We start from the raw sequence: 19,816 nt of genomic DNA on the forward strand, positions 1-19,816 counted from the left end.
ATCCTGGCGGGTCTCTCAGCTCCCCCTGAGGTTTTCCCGATTCAGGAAACCCCTCTGTGCACCACGCTAGATTGCTTTGCTGTTGATCGTGCCAGCACCGGAGCTACTTACCTCGCCTGTTGATATGTCAATATCAACATCAGCTGTGTAATTATAGTACTATATATAATCTGTCTCATATGTTTTTCACTTTGAATTCAACCTGTACTTACATTTGGAAGACATTCCAGTCATATTAGTTGTCAAGAGTAATAACCTAGCACTAATTGAACAATAGTGCAAAAAAACCCCAACCTAGAAACAAATAAAACCACCACTGTAAAATTTAAGCTGTCATTTTTACTATAGCATATGCATTGCTCTGTAATAAAAATTCCAAAGTGCACAGGTGCTGGACTTCTTATTTATTTTCACCTTCTATTCACTTAGTAAACCAAAAACTCCATCCATTACATAGCTTCATCCTCAGGTCACTTCAATGGGTATTAAAGGATTTTTTTTGCAGGCTCTTGTATAACTGTGATATCCTAATAAACTTCACACACAACAGACCTAAGGTTGAAGTTAGATGCTGCACTCTTGTTTCATTCAGTGCTACATCTTTTTCAGGATCTATGTAACTGAGGTTCTTCATTAAAAGAAAGTAAGGCTGCCATCTACTTCTTTAGCTTTTCTTTCCTAAGAACGATTTTCTTTCTATGTAGTCATGTCTACAATTTTCTATGGGATCTCTATTTGTGCTATAAAAGCATCCCACCTCATCCCCAGGCCACGGAGAGGAAAGTGCATCTGGAATTAATGCACCCTTCACCTGAAGACAGTGTGTGGTAATTTGGATTTGTGAGTCCATATTTGTAAAATAATGATTATTTTTGCAGGTGAGAGCATGCTGACTATAAGTCAGTCCTACAGAAAGGCCTTCAGTTCAAATATTTCTGCTAAACCAAAAAGCGAGTGTTAGTGAATGAAAGGTAATTTTATAGTCCCCTTGTGGAGACACAGAGTGTTATGGTGGACTGAAGAAGTATACAGAGCTAGGTAATGGGTTCTGACTGAGTTTTAAGGAGAGGTGAATCATATGCAAATAAAATTGATGGACATTCAGATTTACACATCTGTGATACCTCTATTCTCTTAGTTCTGTGCAAGACAATTAGCAGAGCATTGAACAGGCCTCTGGGGAGGAAGAGAAAGCCTAGAAAAATTGTTCCACTGGTGATCAGCCCATGTTTAAGGGACAAGGAAAACCTCTCAAGAAATTTTGACGGAGACAAAAATTGCTATGTATAGTGGGTGTGATCCTAACACAAACTATTTTCTTATTGGTCCATTGAACAGTGATTGACTGGTCTGATTCTGGAGCTGTCACAGTTTAAAATGGCATGACATTGAATGTATTAGGTGGCCAACAGGTCAACATTGTCATGTCATTATTATAAACACAGATATATCTGCCTCCTTTCCTTAACTCTTGCTTTATCTCTCACAATTCTCTTCCTGCACAAATACTAATTTTGAGATATTAACATGAACTTACACAGGGCAGCTTAGTGGATTACAAAATGCACATGATGCAGACCAGGCTCATATGGTACAAGTCTAGTAATGACTTGTTGTCTGACAAGCAGCAAGAGCTTCTGAGTTTTCATCACAGCAGCTCATTCTTGGTGCAGCTGTGTGTAACACCAGCATTCTGGAGATATTATACAGATTTACAGTGGGAAGCAAACAGGATACTTCAGACTGTGATGCAATCTGTAAAGCAGCATTCAGAAGCACATTGAGAAAGAAGTCTAGGCATGGCCAACGTGTCAAGATGTCATTCAGAAGATGAAAAGACCCTTTGTAGCAGATACAGTCCAGTTACTGAATTAATCATGGTTGAAATCCAGTCATCTTTTGGCCAAAACACGCTGTTCCTAGGATTTGTTTGAATTCCTTGTTGTATAATAATTATTATTTTTTAAAATATAAAGAAATATATTTTTATATAAAGAAATAGATGTATATATCAATTTATAAATAAATAAATATATATTTTAAAAACCTTAAAATGAATACATTCGTAACTACAAGTGTTGTACCTAGATCATTATGATAAAAAGAAAATCTCGTATTTGAGAGGCACTAACCCCAAAACGGAACAAAATAAATACAGAATTTTAAAAAAATATAACTGAAATAAAGATTTTGTTTCTCTGAAGTCTACTAATTATTTTGAGGTGTGTTCTATATTGTAAGACATATATATGTCAAATTGTCATGTTGTTCCTAAAGGTTGTTAGCTGAGTGTTTTAATTTATCATAATGAGTCGGAATACTTAAAATACATTAAAATGGGAATAATGTAGGCACAGGAATATAACTAGAGCTAATGAGGTAAATGATAGATTCAGCTAGGAGACTGGTCTTTAAAAGCAGAGCATGTTCTGGGATATGACTTACGTAGCTGACTGAAATCTCTTATGGTCCTCAGCTATTTTGCTGTTTGATACAGCTATGTTTTTCCAAACTTACTGCCACAGGCAAGCAACTTTGGGAAAAAAAAAAAAAAAGCTTCCTCTCAAACTTGTAAATATAAAAATAGTAAAATGTCATAAAATGAAGTTGACTACTTCTTTAAGCCAGAGCCCCCTGAGTTCTGAAGTGCATGGTAGTGCAGGCACATTCTCACCAGTTCTAGTGTTGCTCTTTCCAGCATTACTGGAGCACTGTTAATGGCAAGAATACCCGTAAAAATAGAATACCCCAGCTTCAGAGCTGGCAGCAAATCTCAGAAAGAAGAATCACACAACTAACCACAGCTAAAGACCCACTCTCAGTTTTCTTTCTTCATCGCTAGAGCACTGGAAACAAACTACTGCCAAGATAATAAGAAAGAGATGTTTCTTGCAGAGGTGTCAGGATTTTTTGCATCAAGTGCATGTAATTCCCATCAACACAAACCTGTAAGCACATAAGATCAGAGAAACTAGTTACAGTTCAAAATAAGAAATGGAAACAAAAAGCATGGAGCGGCTCATTTATAGGAAGAATAGCATTTTTGCCACATCCATGTGGCAGCGTCACCACGTATTTAAACATTTCCCTACCATTTGGATCCTGGGAAGCAATTCGTTATAGCTTGTAATTGCACTTCAAGTATCTTGATATTCTCAAAGAAAGTACCAGACACTTTCAATACGGTTTCAACTTCTGATTTTATACACCCATACACTGAGACAGATTCATCTCTATAGCTGTTTAGGATTTTTAAATGTTTTTGTTTTCATTAAATAAAACAAATTGTAGCACATTATGTATACACATATACCTATGTGTATGTGTGTGTTTGCATGCACACGTATGCATATATATATTTATATATATATGTAAATCACTAGTTAATATGAAAACTAGAATTAAGGTACCAGGCTGTGAATCAAAAATTCAAGCTAGGCTGCAAAAACTAGTTGCCTAGTCCAAACAGAAGGCGTAAGAACTTCAAAATTAATGATTAACTGATCATGTGATTAACTGATCATGTGAAGCTTCTCCAACAGGTCTCTTCTTGGTCCCGGAGAAAGTATCCTGCTGCAGGAGAAGACAGTACAGTTCCTACAGGACAATTTCCCCACTCCCAAATGTTTGTTTTTTTTTTCAATTACATCTTTTTCAGATTCTACCTACTGACTTTCTAACATAGTATATCTCAGAGGTGAACCAAGGGGCAGGATAGAGCAGTTGAGAAAACCAGAAAGAATCTTGCTGAGCAGCCTCTAAATGTATCTTAGAAGGAATTGTCACGCTAGGAATTGCCAGTTTTGTTTTGTAAACACAACTGCTATTCAAAAAGGAGAAAAAAACCTGCTGCTATTTTTGCACTTACACGCCAAAATTAACCAGTCCGTATGTTCCCTGACTCTTTCCCAGAGACCTGACTCTCAAGAAAGCATGGAACTACCCTGTAGGAAGAGCAGTACAGAAAATATAGCAGCTGAATTGAGAAACTCTATTCAGAGGAGAGTTTAAACATTTGGTAGTATAACAACTGAGAAAGCTATACAGAGACTGTAGAGGAGGATTCAAAGAATCACTTGTACACACTCAGTGAGTACTGTCCCTCCTGAACATTTATGGAACTGGGTTCCTAGGGGGAAAAAAAATGCATGTAATGAAAATATACATCATAATACATATGCTAGCACAGGAGCTGGGAGGTTATTGGATAGATAAGCAGGCAGTTAGACATTCTGTATATTTTTTTAAAGCTTGAATTTGTAATGTTAGTACTCCTATAATACCTTGTTTCCCCCTTGGTTTTCAATATAGCTTGTAATGAAATAATTCATTCAAACACACTTTCTCTCAAATATCTATAAAGCTGCTGTAATGCAAATAAATAGAAGTGCTCCCTATAATAGAAGGCCTTAGGTTTCTCAATATTTTTACTTCATTGAAAAGTGTAACTGATAAATCAAAACTACCTCTGTGATATTTTGGAGGGTTATATACCTATATACGGAAAAAGTGTATTGATATGATATTGCTGTTATAGCAGTCCAGAAGTTGATTTTTGCATGGAAAAGACTGTATGGGGAGTCAAAATTAAAATGACTTATAAAAAAAAATTGATTTAAAGGTAGAAATGTCTGCTCAAAGGTAATAAAACAAACAATATATCCTATTGTGAGGACATGGACATGGATTATGACTTTGCTCCTGACATTACTGGTAAAGAAACACTTTTGGATGCCGTGTCGACATATCCTCAAGAATATGGTGAAAGATATTAGATAGGATTTCATAAACAGATCTATCAAGATCAAGGAAGATTTTGCTGGATATGCTCAGGAATAGTTATCATGCTGATCATATTGGAAAGAGGTTGAATTACAGAAATGCAATATGTCTTATGCTAAAGATTCACTCAATCCATTTCTTTTATTTAGCATATTACACCAATATTTTGTATTGTTTTCCTAAAAAAGTGCAATAAATAATTTAGAAAAGACTGCAGCAAAAGTAAAGAAATTCTTAAACTTTTTTTCAAGACAGTAAAAAAGAAAGGACTTCTTCATCTTTAAAATTTGAAGAGTGGACAGAAAACACCAGGGAAAAGCTGAAAGACTAAGGAGGTGATTTAGAGGTTTCCTGCTTAGTGCTCAGGAACAGAAATTTCAGAGAAATTCATCTCTGAAAAGTGATTTTGTAAAATTATACTTTCACTGTTCTATTTCCCTGTGAGCATATTCGGAGTTTTATCTGCTCATTTTAGTAACTTGGGAAAAGCTTTTGAAAGCACAAAAAGCAGTCAGGCATGCAGCCTTAAACAACATTTGAAAAATCTCTTTGAAAATCTCTTCCCAGAATAAGTTCTTACTTTCTTCTGAAGTACCTTGGTGATGGGAATGCTCTGCTCTGGCTCACACCTCAGCGTCAGAATCTGTAATTAACTTCACACTACAGGCAAAAGTCCTGTTTGCTCTTTTGCTGCCCATAGTCTGATTCTTTATCTTTCCTTCTGCTTAACTGTTCTGAAGTTTTTTCAGCTATTTTATCAAGTAAAGGGTAGTTCCTTCAAGTAGTGTTTTTTTAAGATATCCAGAGGCAATTTTATGAGACATGGCAACACAGCTGTAGATGGAGGCTGCATTTGCTTTGCAGGATCTCTATGACTGATATTAGTACAATTAATGTAGAAATGGAGAGGGGGAAAAAATGAGAAGTAGACAATGTCTAACAAAAAATATTGCTTTAGCAGATGCCCCTGCAGTTATTCATCTGCGTTTGATTGTTCTGGATTTTTCTTAATTCTTCCTACAGGTAATCCTGATTATTCGCTTCGTGCCTTCAACTGGAAATATGTTTATGCATAGTAAATGCACCTATAACCTGCAGAAAGATCAGAGGTTGCCTCAATTGTCTAGAACTGAGCACCTCTGTTTGTATGAGATATCAAATATGTCAAACAATTATATAATTGCTTTAGAGATTTCTGGAGAGAGCTGATTAACTTATTACTTATCCTTCTGTTGAATAAATAGTACAGCTGAGTCAGGAATTTGGTATGGGAGGGGAGATTTCATAAGAGCTGCAATTACGAGTAACTGATTATATTCCCACAGCAGAGGGTGAATGAACTAGTCCCTGGATCTCTTAAGAGATCTTCGAGTAATCTTGCAATGCAGAAAATTTATTCCTCAGCTACTGATTTTGTCCTAACAGTTCACAAGGGCCTCACTCCAGGATAACTATTGGTGTGATCACTGATAACTAAGAAGGAATGACCCATATGAACAAGTCTTTCTAGTAGCCTGACTATATTTAAGGTTGTACTCTACAACAACAACCATTAAGACTCCATGGAACTGAGTAGTAGAGGAGCTATTAAATGTTTATTTTACTCAAGACGGCATTCTTTTCATAGAATCATAGTTTTGAAAAATAATTTAGGTTAGAAGGGATCTTTGGAGGACTTGTAATCCTTACTTCTTGGCCAAAGTCTATTTTTTTAGCCAAAAGTCTTTGCAAATCAGATCACTTTAATTTTTCCTGTGCACATACACACAAACTCACAAAAGCACTTCCTAAATTATTTGCTAATCCCATTAAATGTACTGAAAATTTATGCCTCTGAAATGTAACAGTTTAAGTTAGTTTAAGTAAAACTTCCTACATAATATATTTTCACATATTTAAAACATGTTGTATTATTTCTCTCTTCTGCATCAGAAACAGAACACTGACATCTACATATAAATATTTTTATTCGTAATTATTTTTGAGTTTTGAAAGGTTTTCTGGTGGCAATGGTTACACATATGCTTTTTTGTTCATTAGAAAATAGGTTTTCCAAGTAGGTAGATTTTGATTTATTAAATAAGTTTTTATTAATGTGTAATGAAACCTTTGTTGCTACTTTGTAAAAATACATCTGGAAAAGGATTCACAAGAACTAATTTAAACACTATGGTATAGTGAAAATACAAGGACATTGTTGGTCCAAAATACAAGCCATCATTTGAGTAGATGCCTTGTTATTTTATTTACTTTTTTTTTTTTTCAGGTCATCCAGTGACACTGGCACATTCTGGTAATTGCATCAAAGCTTTAAGTACAAATGCCAGACTGACTATTCAGTATAGTGCAGCAGTGAAGTTCTGGTCTTACTGATACCTATGGAAGTTGCGCAATTCACTTCAGGAGACTGAACATTTAATTTGGTGTGATTTGAATTGAACTCATAAAGAAGGCATAGACTTAGCTTTATAATGTTTCTTTTTGTATGTATTATCTCTTTTGGGAATCTCCATCTTCCATTTAAGCACTGTGTTTCTCTCCTGTTTAAGAAATTTAATTATGGATTTGATCCCTGATGTTATGTGACATATAAACTAGTAATGAAAAAAATAGATCCTAAATTACAATTCAGACAAATACTTTTTTAAAACTACTTAATTATTTAATTATCCAAAGTTCATGAGCAGTAACCTAAGTTCCCCTGAATTTTTTTTCACTCCCTTTGTCATTCTCAATTACTTTTTAAACTTGGCTATATTTAAACAAGTTATGTTCAAGCATTCCAGATAACTTTGAATTTCAAAATAAGCAACCAATACTAAAAGAAATATTTTTCAATAACATCTTTTACCCTTCTTGAACTTCTGTTGTCCTGTTCAGAGAAGACAGACTCTGAGATTTTTTTTTTTCCCCTTGAAATAAAGGGATTTTTAGTAAGGGGCTTGATTCAGCTCATAGCTGAAACTTTCAAGTGAATTCCTTCTTTTCTTTTACAAATATTTGAAAATCCATCCAGAACATTCTGAAATTGGGAATATTATTTAAAAAATTAAAACAACAAAAAGAAGTTAAAGCTTTTCATTCATCCAGATCTATAATTATGTAGTTGTCACACATCTCAGGCTAAATATTTCTGTAAAAACACAGTTAAATTAAATGATTCCTGACATATTCCCTATAACAGCTGGTTTCTCTGTAGACTGCTGTTAAACCTTGGCCCAAGGCTCCTCTCTACCCTCCTTCCCTCCTTAGAAATAGATAAAATACAGCAAAATATTTCAAAATGATAACACTTCCTATGTTTCTCAGATTTTTATGTTGCTTTTCACCATTTTTATGCACTGTCAAAAGACATAAAAATATTACTGCAGTAAGGTTCCTATATGAACAGTGTACATATATTATTAAGATAAATGTGGAACAAGAGGTGCTATGTGTTTTTCAGCTCTTGCTGCACTACCTAGCTGTCAAATTCGGAATAATACTTTAGCATTTTAGAAACATTACAAATGTGTTATGAGTGCTTTAATATCTCACAAGGTAGCTTTATATCCCAATAAAAGGAGCATTTACATTTTGTTGTTTGTATTTTTATGTTACTTAAGTGCCCAGAGAGTGAATATAGGAGGCTCCATATTTATTGCGATGAGGTCAAGAGAGAAGTAATCTCTCTGCAAAGTAACTGTACCTTTGCATACTGTGGTTTCATAGGTGCCCTTAGTCTAACCTTGAGATAGACAGCTATTCCCTGTTTAAGCTAATTCAACTGGGATGTCCCTCAGCAAACTGTCAATTATGTTAAACTGTGTCAACCTGTATGTATTATGTAATTTTCCACACTGAATTATTGTCTACTAAATAGAGTCAGCTGCAAATATTGAACTCTTGCCATATACTCTAGGGGAAGCAATGTAGAAAATTTATGTATTCTTTTAACATCAGCCAACTGGCCTCTTGCAAAGATGTGAAGGGTTATAAAAGTTATCCAAAAGTATTGCACATAGCATAAAGCTTTATGAAAGCAACAAATACACTGTTTTTCATTTACTATATTAACAACCCATTTAGTACACAGTTGCCATTGAGAACAAGTCATTTAAATGCTTAACAGAAATATCTCCGTATTTTCATTATACTGCAAGCCAGATCACATGTTTCTGTCTCAGTAAAATTAACCAAGGAGGGGTCTGATGCCCAGTTGAAATAAATTACCATCAGGCTATCAAATGGTGAAATTCAGTTTACAACAGCTGAGGATCTGCACTGGGATATTCTGTCTGCCTTAGGAGCATAAATTCTGTTGATGGAGTTTACATAGCTATTGAATTTAAGTGTTACAGTTATAGTATTCTCTCAGTGGAAAATCCTTAGGTTTATTTTTATTTTTCAAAAAATTAATATAGCAGTTACACAATTCTACTGGCTTTAAAGGTTTCATTAGTTGTAAGAGGAAAAAGTCATGAAAAAATTCAGCCAAGAAAACAGTAAAAATGAGACAACTGTAAATATGGGCTTAAAAATAGTAGTGGATATAATTCTATAAAACTGTAGTATGTATTAATGGTCTTACTGTTTTTTCCTAGCTATTTTTTTCACATTTCTTTTTCTAATTATTTACTTTATTCTGGTTTTTGCAAAATATTGAGTAGAAATTTATTACTATCCCTACAGATAACTTATTACAGAATGGTTAGGCAAAATGTGCCTTGAAATGATTGTATTTTTTCCCTACCCAATGAAACAAATATTTAAACTAATTTTATGACATACTTCACTAAAGTGTAAGAACTAATTCATTAACTACATTATCAGCATCCAGAACACAATTTCTCATTATTCCTATTAAGTAGAAAATAATTAATATGCTTATACACAAGCTACTTGAAAGGAAACTATTGAAACCACCAAGGATAACAATATTCTTTTGTGATGTAAACAAAGGCAATTCAATAAGTGTAACTTGTTAGCAAATAATTTAACCTGAACACTACTTAGACTACCTTCAAAGCAATATGTGGTTTATAAACACATTCAGCCATGCAGAACAGGAAATGTCAAAGGAAAAGGCTAATGGTTTCATAGGAAACCTTAACAGGAACACTATATAATACGCACCATGAGGCTTGACAGCTCTAATCTGTTGTAGGTAACCTTGAAACTTGCAAGGACAGGCTGGTATATTAGAATGTTTTATTTGAGTAGTCATAAAAAAAACTGTTCAGACTTTATGGATATATTTGCTTAAAACAAATGTATCAAATCAAGTCTTAAAAGGGTAACTTATAGTATCTTTGTGTAGTCTTAGCCAGAGAAAATTCTGTTTTTCTTTAGCCTCAGTTTGAAGCTTTTCTATTTCCTTCTCTTCTGCATGATGCAGATCTTAGTAGACATTACAGTAAGCCCTGTTAATGAAATTTTTACTTGTGCTTTGAGGCATGACCCTTTGATATATACAGCTGGTTTTTGATGAAAGCCATAAATAAAATATGGCTGAAAGACCTGCACCCTTTTCTCAATTGCACTTTGGACTTTTTTGAAAAAAATAAATTAATCTTCCTCCTTCCCCTGATACCTCATTAAACTGCAATGTGTTTCTCCTCATAGACACAACTTATCAAAGGAGTTTCAAATTACTTGGGTTAATTCCACAAAAGGTTTTAGACATGACAGTGCCTAATTCTTGGGCATATTTTCACTTTATGAAATCTGCTATCCAAGTTGTATGCTGCTTAAGTAGTAAGCTGCCAAGGGTCAATGCTTATCTATACAAGGAGAAATTAAGCTCCTAGCAGTTCCTGTGTACACTGATAACTGGGTGTGGTGGAAAAATCCAAGAAAGTTCTATGTCTTTTCAGGACTTAATGCAGTAGTCTATTGGGGTACTTCTCAATACTTCTGCACAGTACCAACTCATACCCTAGAAAACTTTCCTGTTTCACAGGAATGATTAAGTTAAGCAATGGGAAGTTGGAGGCAATAAATTGTCAAGGGGAAGGGAAGGACTTATTCTCTACCTCCTTACAGCAGTAGGTTCCTAATTGTGGTCAGGATGAGGGGATTCATCTCTCTGTATTCTTGGGTCAGATTCCTTTCCTAGACTCCTGAAAAAATAAGTCTGAGGCCTTCCTTAAATATAATAACCTATTGGTTAGATCAACCACTAGTCATGTGGAATAACAGAAATAGGAGCATATATTTCTATTGCCATGTTTGGAACAGATATCTCAACCAAGTATTTTTAAAACTATTGCTTTACTTGAAGCTGTTCCACTGGAATAGATGCACAACTGCAAAACCAAGAAATGGATCCAGATCTTTATCTGGTCATTATCTAAACTATCAGACTGTAAGATCACTCATACTTTCCCCAGTGAGACCACTTCAACTTTATCCAGTTTGTATTCCTTTCTTTAAGGAAAATTTCCACAGCTTCGTTAGAAGACATTTACCTCATAGTACCTTAGAGACTACTGCTGAATAGATCATGTCACATTGGATAGATGTCTTCTCTCGGTTGTTCCAGATAAGGCAGAGAAGAAAGAAAACCTAGAGGTGAAATACTTTGGCGCTTGTTATGTACTTGGATTTCCAACCACAAGCTAGACCCCTACACCTTTCTTTAGAAATCATAGTAAAAAAACCCCTACTTCTAAAGGAGCAATTTGCATTAATTCAAAGGTGATCTTCTAAACTGAATCAGATTAAATGCTTTCTAAAAATGAAGATAACTCTACTGGTTATAAAAGAAGATTATCTCCCAGTGACTAGCTCCTAGTAAGTACTGGATGCATATAGCTACAGCAGATGACTCTTAATTTGTTTTTTCTATACTTGATCTCATCCTCTGCTTACTAGACTATTAAGATTAGTGCTATCTCTTCTTTGTCCTTTATGTGAGTTAGACATTGAAAACTTACATTGGGCAGGCATTACAGACAGATTCTGAATAAGTATAGTGAATTTCTAAGTCCTGTTGCATTTTGGAAGCTGATCAGCTGATCATTAGTTTTGTCCAGGAGCAGAAATATAGATGACTAGGGAAAAAAAACCAACCAACCAAACAAACAAAAACCCACAAAGGAAACAGAAGCTCCCATGAATTTAGGTATTTGCAGATTTAGGTAGCAACTGAAGCTGATTTTTTAGGATCTAAGCAAGCCTGTATCTTAGAATTAGCCCCAGACAGAAGCACTACCTATGTCCCCCTCTGAACTTAGCCATTGTTTCAAAGCAAAATTTTGAAAGAAAAATGCATGGTTTAAAAGCCCACAGTAACTAGACATTTTAGCTAAATATCACTCTAAATGTGCAGATGAGATTTGACTGCCTCCTGATTCACATCAAAGAATAGCAATATCCAGTTCCAAATGTCAGTAACAAGCACATTAATTGAGGAGCCTTTTGTGTTAGAAAGAGATAAAGTAGACTTGACATGTTGGCATGACTCAGTTAGTAAGCTATATACTTGATTGCTTCTGGGTACTCATGTCATTACTGGTTCTGTTCTGTTATCCTCATTCAGACAAAAGTTGCATTTGAGTTCAATAGAAGATTTCAAAGATTATAAGGAAAAAGAAAGAGATTTGGATGGACAGTGAGCTAGAGATATGAAGTATATTTTGGCTAGGAGGGAAGAGAGAAGCCACATGGATATGATATTAGCCTGAAATTCTGAAAAGACGAAAAGGAGGAAAAAAAGAAAAAGGAAACAAAAAAAAAAAGAAAAAAGAAAGAAAAAAAGGAAAAAAATAATAAAAAGGCTGCACAATATATATTGTTTCCTAGTGTGGACTCTGCAACTGTAATTTTATAATAGCAATAGAAATATATATATATTTTTCATATTTATGTTATTATGACTGCCTTGAATGAGAACTTCCGAAGTCCTTACATCTAAATTCTTATCTTGCGCAATATAAATTGATTAGTTCCAGGAATACTGAAATGATTTAATAATCAGTCAAAAAGAATTTTCTACATCTTTTTGAATTCTACATGTGATGTTTTCTTTGCAGAGTTCTCTAGGACAATAGAGAAATGAGAAAGGAAATATATGAGTATAGTTGGAGCATTAGTTTCACATAAAGAAAAATGCATTCTTTTCCCTACTGTTCAACGTTGTTTAGCAGTTAGTCCTGTTTGGCTTTCACTGCAGAGTATCATATCATATTGTGACAATCTGATTTTACATAATCAGTATATTGTTTTTACTGAAAATATGTTATCTTTACTAGCCGTGGGACAGTACTTAATTCCTTTTACTTAGAAATTCAGGAAAGACTAAACTATGAGTATGCTAAAATTCATTGGAGCAATATTGTTAGAACAAGAGCAACCATATTTGATTTCAGCACAGCATAGGGGTGAAAAGAATGCATTTAGCCTGATGTCCATCTCTCACTTTTATTTTGGGTCATGTGGTTAGAAATCAACAAAGGCAATGAGAATTTTGCCTGAGTAAGTGCTGCAAAATGAGACTCATAATAGACCAGAGCAGAACTGTTGAAGTGGTATAAGCTCTGAAGGGTACTACTAGAACTACTTTTACAATCACTGCAGGGTGTAGGAATTGTAGTTACTGCAGAACTGTCAGATATTATGGCACAGTGAGAAATGGAAGAAGGGAGGAAAATGATCTATTTGCATAAGAATCTATAAGATGTAAAAGCAACATAGAACCCTCCTGTGACAGATGTTTGTAGCAGTTTTCATAGGAACTGGTACACCCTATTTTCTTATATACATAGGCTATCGAATGAAAACAATAGACAGTATCTTAATTATTCCCTCCCAGAGTGTTAATCCACTACAGAATACATTACATCAACTTTACAGCTTTTACAGAGTAAATCTATTATGTGGAAGTAGGAAAGAAAGAGTTATATCAGTTTAAGTCTCCTCTATTAGCCTATTTCAGAAGAAGTTAGGCATCTAATTACTATTTAGAGTTGGGCTATCCTGTTCCATACACATATATATGTGTGTGTATACACACACACACACACACACACACACACACACACATATATATATATATATATATATATGATATACTGAAGAATAAAAACCAAGCTGGCCTTGCCTATGCATCAAATTGACCAAAAGTGCAGCTGAAAGGAAGAGTATCACACTGCAAAATTAAATAATTTGATCACATGAGGTCAACCTGGTTTAAGGCATGACAAGTCATAAAACCATGGCAATTACTGAAAAGTGATGTATTCACCACATGCTCATGAATGGACTTGAAGCACTTAACAGGCATGTCTTTCCTTTCTAATGTTTTCATGATGGCATTTGGAAATACTATGTCTCAGCATTTCTGCTTATGTTTATTTATTTGTTTTTAACAAATACTTTATAAAATAGCCTTGTTTGTGGTCCAGGCCTGGGGACTAACTGATGTAAAATTCACCAGTTATTAAGAAGAGCAATATAGTTGATCCAACATCAAATGTGATGTGTCGCTTTGAATGAGTATAAATGTAATGGGTTTGCCAATGGGCAAATGTGAAATTAAACTATGAGGTTGTTCAAGACTGAGCAGTCTTGTATCTATTCTACTTGGTTTACTATTTTGTTGAATTCTCATGCACCTGTTAGTTGGTTGCCACCAGAAGTAGATATTCTTTGTAGGAAATAGATTGTAGCCTAACTAGGTAAGTTACTCTGGCTTTCTTAGCCAGATATGTGTGTATTTTCAGTCTAATTTCTTAAACAATGGGTAAAAACTTGGTCATGAACATTTATTATATAACATGGGTAAGATAGAGTTACCTAAACATAAGTGTCTGCTGTCATTTGAGATGGTTTAGGAAATCTTTTTTTTGACCTCCAAAAGGATACATATCTCATGGAAGATTTCTGTCATTTCCCCCAGCTCTACGTGGATTTCTCAGACAAACTTGGGTGCTCTTCTGTTCCCTCAGGTATGCTGAATGGCACTGGGCACCTGCAGTTGAGCATTTGAATCCCAGACAACATATGGACTCTGTATATAGTCTCCTTTAACACACACAAAAAAATTCTCCCCATCACAGTTCCATGTTTCTGTCATTTTCATCTGAAGAGCCACAAAGATTGATTTTGCTTTGCTTTTTGAGCCGATCACAAAAAAACTTAGTGAAAAACACTAGACGTTATCAGTAATGAAAAATTTTTAAAAATTGAATACTTTTAGATATTATAAATATTTTCAGATTTTATATTGGACTTGAAAAGGCTTGGACAAGAATCATAAAGCCATAAAGCAACTGAGTTTGGAACAGACCTGTGAAGGTCAACTGATACAACTTCCTTCCCACTCAAATCAGGGCTGCCTTAGATCAGGTTTTTCAGAATTCAGCAAATCTGAGTGATCAAAATCTAATTTGGATAAGCAAGCAATCAGTATTCTAATAGTTCATTGTGTATCACAGTTAAGAGTTAGTATTAAGATTCAGAATATGGAAAGCACTTACCTGAGTCACTATAGAGTGGTGAGGATAAAATGACTTCTTCAAGCCTTCACAGACATAGTTTCCACTCTTTACTCTCTTACAGCTTTCCTCTGTGACTTAGTCATCCACTAACTGCCTTTACCTCTTGCAAGCCCTATGCTACTGTCCTGGTTTCAGCTGAGATAGAGTTAATTTTCTTTATAGTGGCTGGTATGGGGCTATGTTTTGGATTTGTGCTGAAAACAGTGTCGATAATATAGAGATGTTTCAGTTATTGCTGCACTAGTCAAGGACTTTTCAGCTTCCCATGCTCTGCCAGGTGCAGAAGAAGCTGGGAGGTGACACAGCCAGGATAGTTGATCCAAACTGGCCAAAGGGCTATTCCATACCATATGACGTCATGCTCAGTATATAAAGCTGGGGAGGAAGAAGGAAGGGGGGGACATTTGGAGTGATGGTGTTTGTCTTCCCAAGTAACCGTTACGCGTGAGGGAGCCCTGCTTTCCTGGAGGTGGCTGAACACCTGCCTGCCCATGGGAAGTAGTGAATGAATTCCTTGCTTTGTTTTGTTTGCGTGCGCGCCTTTTGCTTTACCTATTAAACTGTCTTTATTTCAACCCATGAGTTTTCTCACTTTTACTCTTCTGATTCTCTCCCCCATCCCACTGGGGGGGAGTGAGCAAGCGGCTGTGTGGTGCTTAGTTGCCAGCTGGGGCTAAACCACAACAGCTACTCATTTTCTCTTCCAAATAGCTGTGCAATTCCACAGTATTTAGCTAAACAGTTGCTGTATCCCAAGTGTTTTATAGTAGTAATGCAGAGACGACTGTTTATAGAAGTTGGCAGTTTTTATTGGAAAAATGGCTTGCACTGACTTTTGTTCATTTTTATCCAAAATGTCCTCAGTAGAGGTTACAGCCAACCTGAAAGACTCTCCCTAGTGACTAGAAAACTTCTGGATGATATATCACCCAGGATTGACAATTAAACAGCTGACCATTGTGGGGTGGAGAAGGGAACCAACCAAAACCAACCAAATATTCCCCATGTTGTTGTTAAAACAGATGTATAATTAGTTAATGTGAAAAAGAAGTCACAGAGCAGGTCTCTTATAACATTCAGAAAGTGTTCCATAAAATTAGTAATGTGTCTTCATGTTCCTGATATAGACAATTCAACAAATACAAACTTAAACATGAAAGAGGTTGCAGAGAGAGAAAAACTAAGAGATACAAATAGGTAGCTGGAATAAATTAGAAGACATAATGTAGAGTGGAAAGTCCAGAATAAACATACAAACACAAAACCCATAAGAATCAATTGAAATTCCTCAAACCATTAAAAAGAAACTATGACATCTAATTGAGAAGAACTCCACATTTAAAAATAATGTTTCCTTTCGGAGTATTATTTCTAACATCCTGCTCTTTCTGCCAAATGCAAACAATTTCAACCCAACAAATTTCTAGTGTATGTTCTTGTTATATTTATGCTCAGGACACCTGTTAAAATGATTCAACATGCTAAAGGTTCTGGGATTTTGAGATCTAAAATGATGGAATTAATTATATGGGACATTTTTTTCTTCAGCTGAAAGGTTGACATTTTGTTATTTGTGCCTCATAAAATGAGAATGTATAATGGAACAGGGGTTTTAGCCAAAGGTGTAAATTTTGTTAGATATGTATTGACAAAAAGAGTATTTGTTTTAAGTGAGAAACAACAGATGCGTGGCAAGTTTATTTTCCACTATGTAGTTATGGATGTTAAAAGAAACCTTTATTGTATGTTAGTTCAATTTTGTTGTTTGTGGTGGTGTTCCTGGAGCCCAAAGGACAAAGAAGTAAAATTATTCCTTCTTCTGCTTATTAATAGAGATCTGTCACCATATTATATTTAACATGTAAAGATTTGTAATTGCTTTGGAGAGATACTCTACCAAAGCTCCTCAGTGGGGTTTTTGTAGAAAGTAAAAAATAGCCATCAGAGGGCAGATATTTCTCTTATGTCTGGAGTTCAATCTCTGAGTGTAGGTCATGCATATTGACTTGAAATTGACATTAAACAAAAAATGGAAACACCTGTAAAGATTGGAATATAAAGTAGGAATGAAAAGAAGCCAAAGAGAAACTGAATATGATTATAAAAAAATCAAATTAAACTTAATTTTACTGTATCAGTTTAGGAAAAAAAAATCTCTGAATCCCTTGGATTAACAAAGAGAAAAGGGGGAAATTAAGGAGAAACATCTTGCAAAGATGTTAAATGATTGATTTGTGTCACCTTCCAGCATCAGAAAGTTGAGAAGATATGTGCTTTGGAACTGCTCTCTCCAGGTAATGAAGATGAGCTGTTGTCAGATAATGAGAAGTCAGATGGAGCCCAAAGTGATATATTAAAGAGCAAACATTCATAGAAGCAGATGGTTCTCACCCGAGAGTTCTTTGGGAGGACTTAAAATGAAATAGCTTAGTTACTAACAAAGATGTGCAATCAGTCATGCAGCTACGACAGCACAGAAAAGAACTGTAGGTTCAAACAATGCAGCTATTTTAATACCAAGGTATTTGGGATGATTCAGGGAATTACAAAACAGTGAGACCTGACTCAGTATTTAGGAAGCTGGTTGAAGCAGTAATAAAAGATATAGGTAGAACAGCAGAATGAGCATATGGAACAAAACAAGAAGGCAAACTACATTTCTGGTCCACTTGAAGTCTCTGAATAGACCAACATAATCATGGATTAGGAGGAAAACAGCAAACGTATTGTATTTAGATTTTCAAGAAGTCCTTAGCAAGTGCTTTCACTAAAGGCTGTTAATGTCTATATGGTGAGAGGTAATATTGGTGGTTGATTTAAAAAAAAAAAGTTAAGATAAGAGAAGGATTGCAGGGAGTATGGTTCTTTTTCAACATGGCAAAAAGTGAAACAGCTAAGAAAGTAGTCTGACAGGTTAATGCTATCCCTTACAGTAATTGCTGGTAATGCGGTAGTAGGCTATGTTTAATAATACTGTGATGTGGTATAAGATGTCTTTTTTCTGTTCTTGATCATATAAAATAAAATGTGAGGGGTTTTTTTAGGAAATGTTTTGGACACTAAAAAATACATTACCATCTCTAATATACTTCATGCTTTACACCAAGAAAAACTTTACAAACTTGCAGAAGTCTACTGAAGTGGAAACATTATACACAACAAAACAAAAGCAGCTGAAGATTAGATAGAAATGTCACAACAGGTGTAAGTAAGGAAGCAATTCTGCTTGGGGTATTAACCGAAGTAGAATTCTTCATATGCATAAGTGTTTGCAGATTCAGACCCTTAATATAGGCAATTAGATTGCTAATTATAGTGAAAATATGAGTATAGTTATGAACTGAATAAACATAAACCTAGGACTTCTCAATGCACCTGTTTCTCAGTCAGATATAGAATAGTTTAGTCCTAATTCCCACCTGTCAGATAATGGAAGTGAATACCAGTAAAATTACTGTGCTCAACATGAGTAGAAAAGGCATAGTCTTAATTTCTTTTGTTTGTAGACTTCTTTTTTGTTTTACAGTGCTAACTAAATACAGAAACTTATTTTTAAGTGTTAATGTGGGGTTTCTATTTGGAGGTGGATTCTTCGTTTTTACCTGTTCATTACTTCTACAAATTTGCTTTTAGAAGAATTCTCCTATGACTAGTTTTTGGATTCTTATGTTGCACTTAGTGGATAGCAGTGACTGCAGTATATTCTGGGCTCCTGGTCCCCTCTCTGTCTACAAAAAGTACATGTTGAAGCACTGCATACACATGACAGCCTCCAACGCATGTTCAACAGAGAGTCTCTGTTAACTCAAGTTTTAGTCTAGCATGGAACCGAGAAATGGCCGAGGATTGTTCTTGTGCCCCAGAAGTCCAAAGCTATTGCAGCTTTGATAAGCAAAGATATTTTGTTAGGCATACAAGTAGGAATGGATGTGAGTATCTTATCTAAAAATGATCATGACATTTACCCAGCACTTGGCATGCACAATTCTCTGTTGCAATTGAAATCAATTAAGTTAACGTGCCTTGTTTTCAAGGTTATATATTAAATACTGGGAATTGTACAAATAAGTAATTATAAATAGTGGTTTAAAATGTTAAAAAATAAATAATAAAAAAATCTGAAGGAAATTTCCATAAAAATACATTTAGAAAGTAAAAAAAGATATTATTAGTAAGAATTGGTTTTTATCCCAAAATGTGTTCTAGGAGCACTGGATAATAGAAATTTTCCCCGGTCTGAAAATTGAAAGAGCTGACAAATCTCCGCCTCAGTTATTTTTTCACTTCCTGACAGGATAGTGTTGAAGCCTCAGGAAGAAAACAAGTCAGATTTTTTTTTTTTTTCACTATAATCATCACAACCAAAAGAAAAAAGGAAAAAAAAAAAGAGAAACAGAAATGTTACAGCTAAGATAGCTAAGATGATTAAGACACTTATATCTTAGAAAAATAAATTAACTATGGTGCACTTTCAAAATATTAAACCAGAAAATAATAATTTCAAGTATGTACAAATGAATACCTATAAAATTATTTAAGAATCTTGATACAGT

Source organism: Ciconia boyciana, chromosome 1, assembly GCF_034638445.1.
Source record: "Ciconia boyciana chromosome 1, ASM3463844v1, whole genome shotgun sequence".
Lineage (NCBI taxonomy): Eukaryota > Metazoa > Chordata > Aves > Ciconiiformes > Ciconiidae > Ciconia > Ciconia boyciana.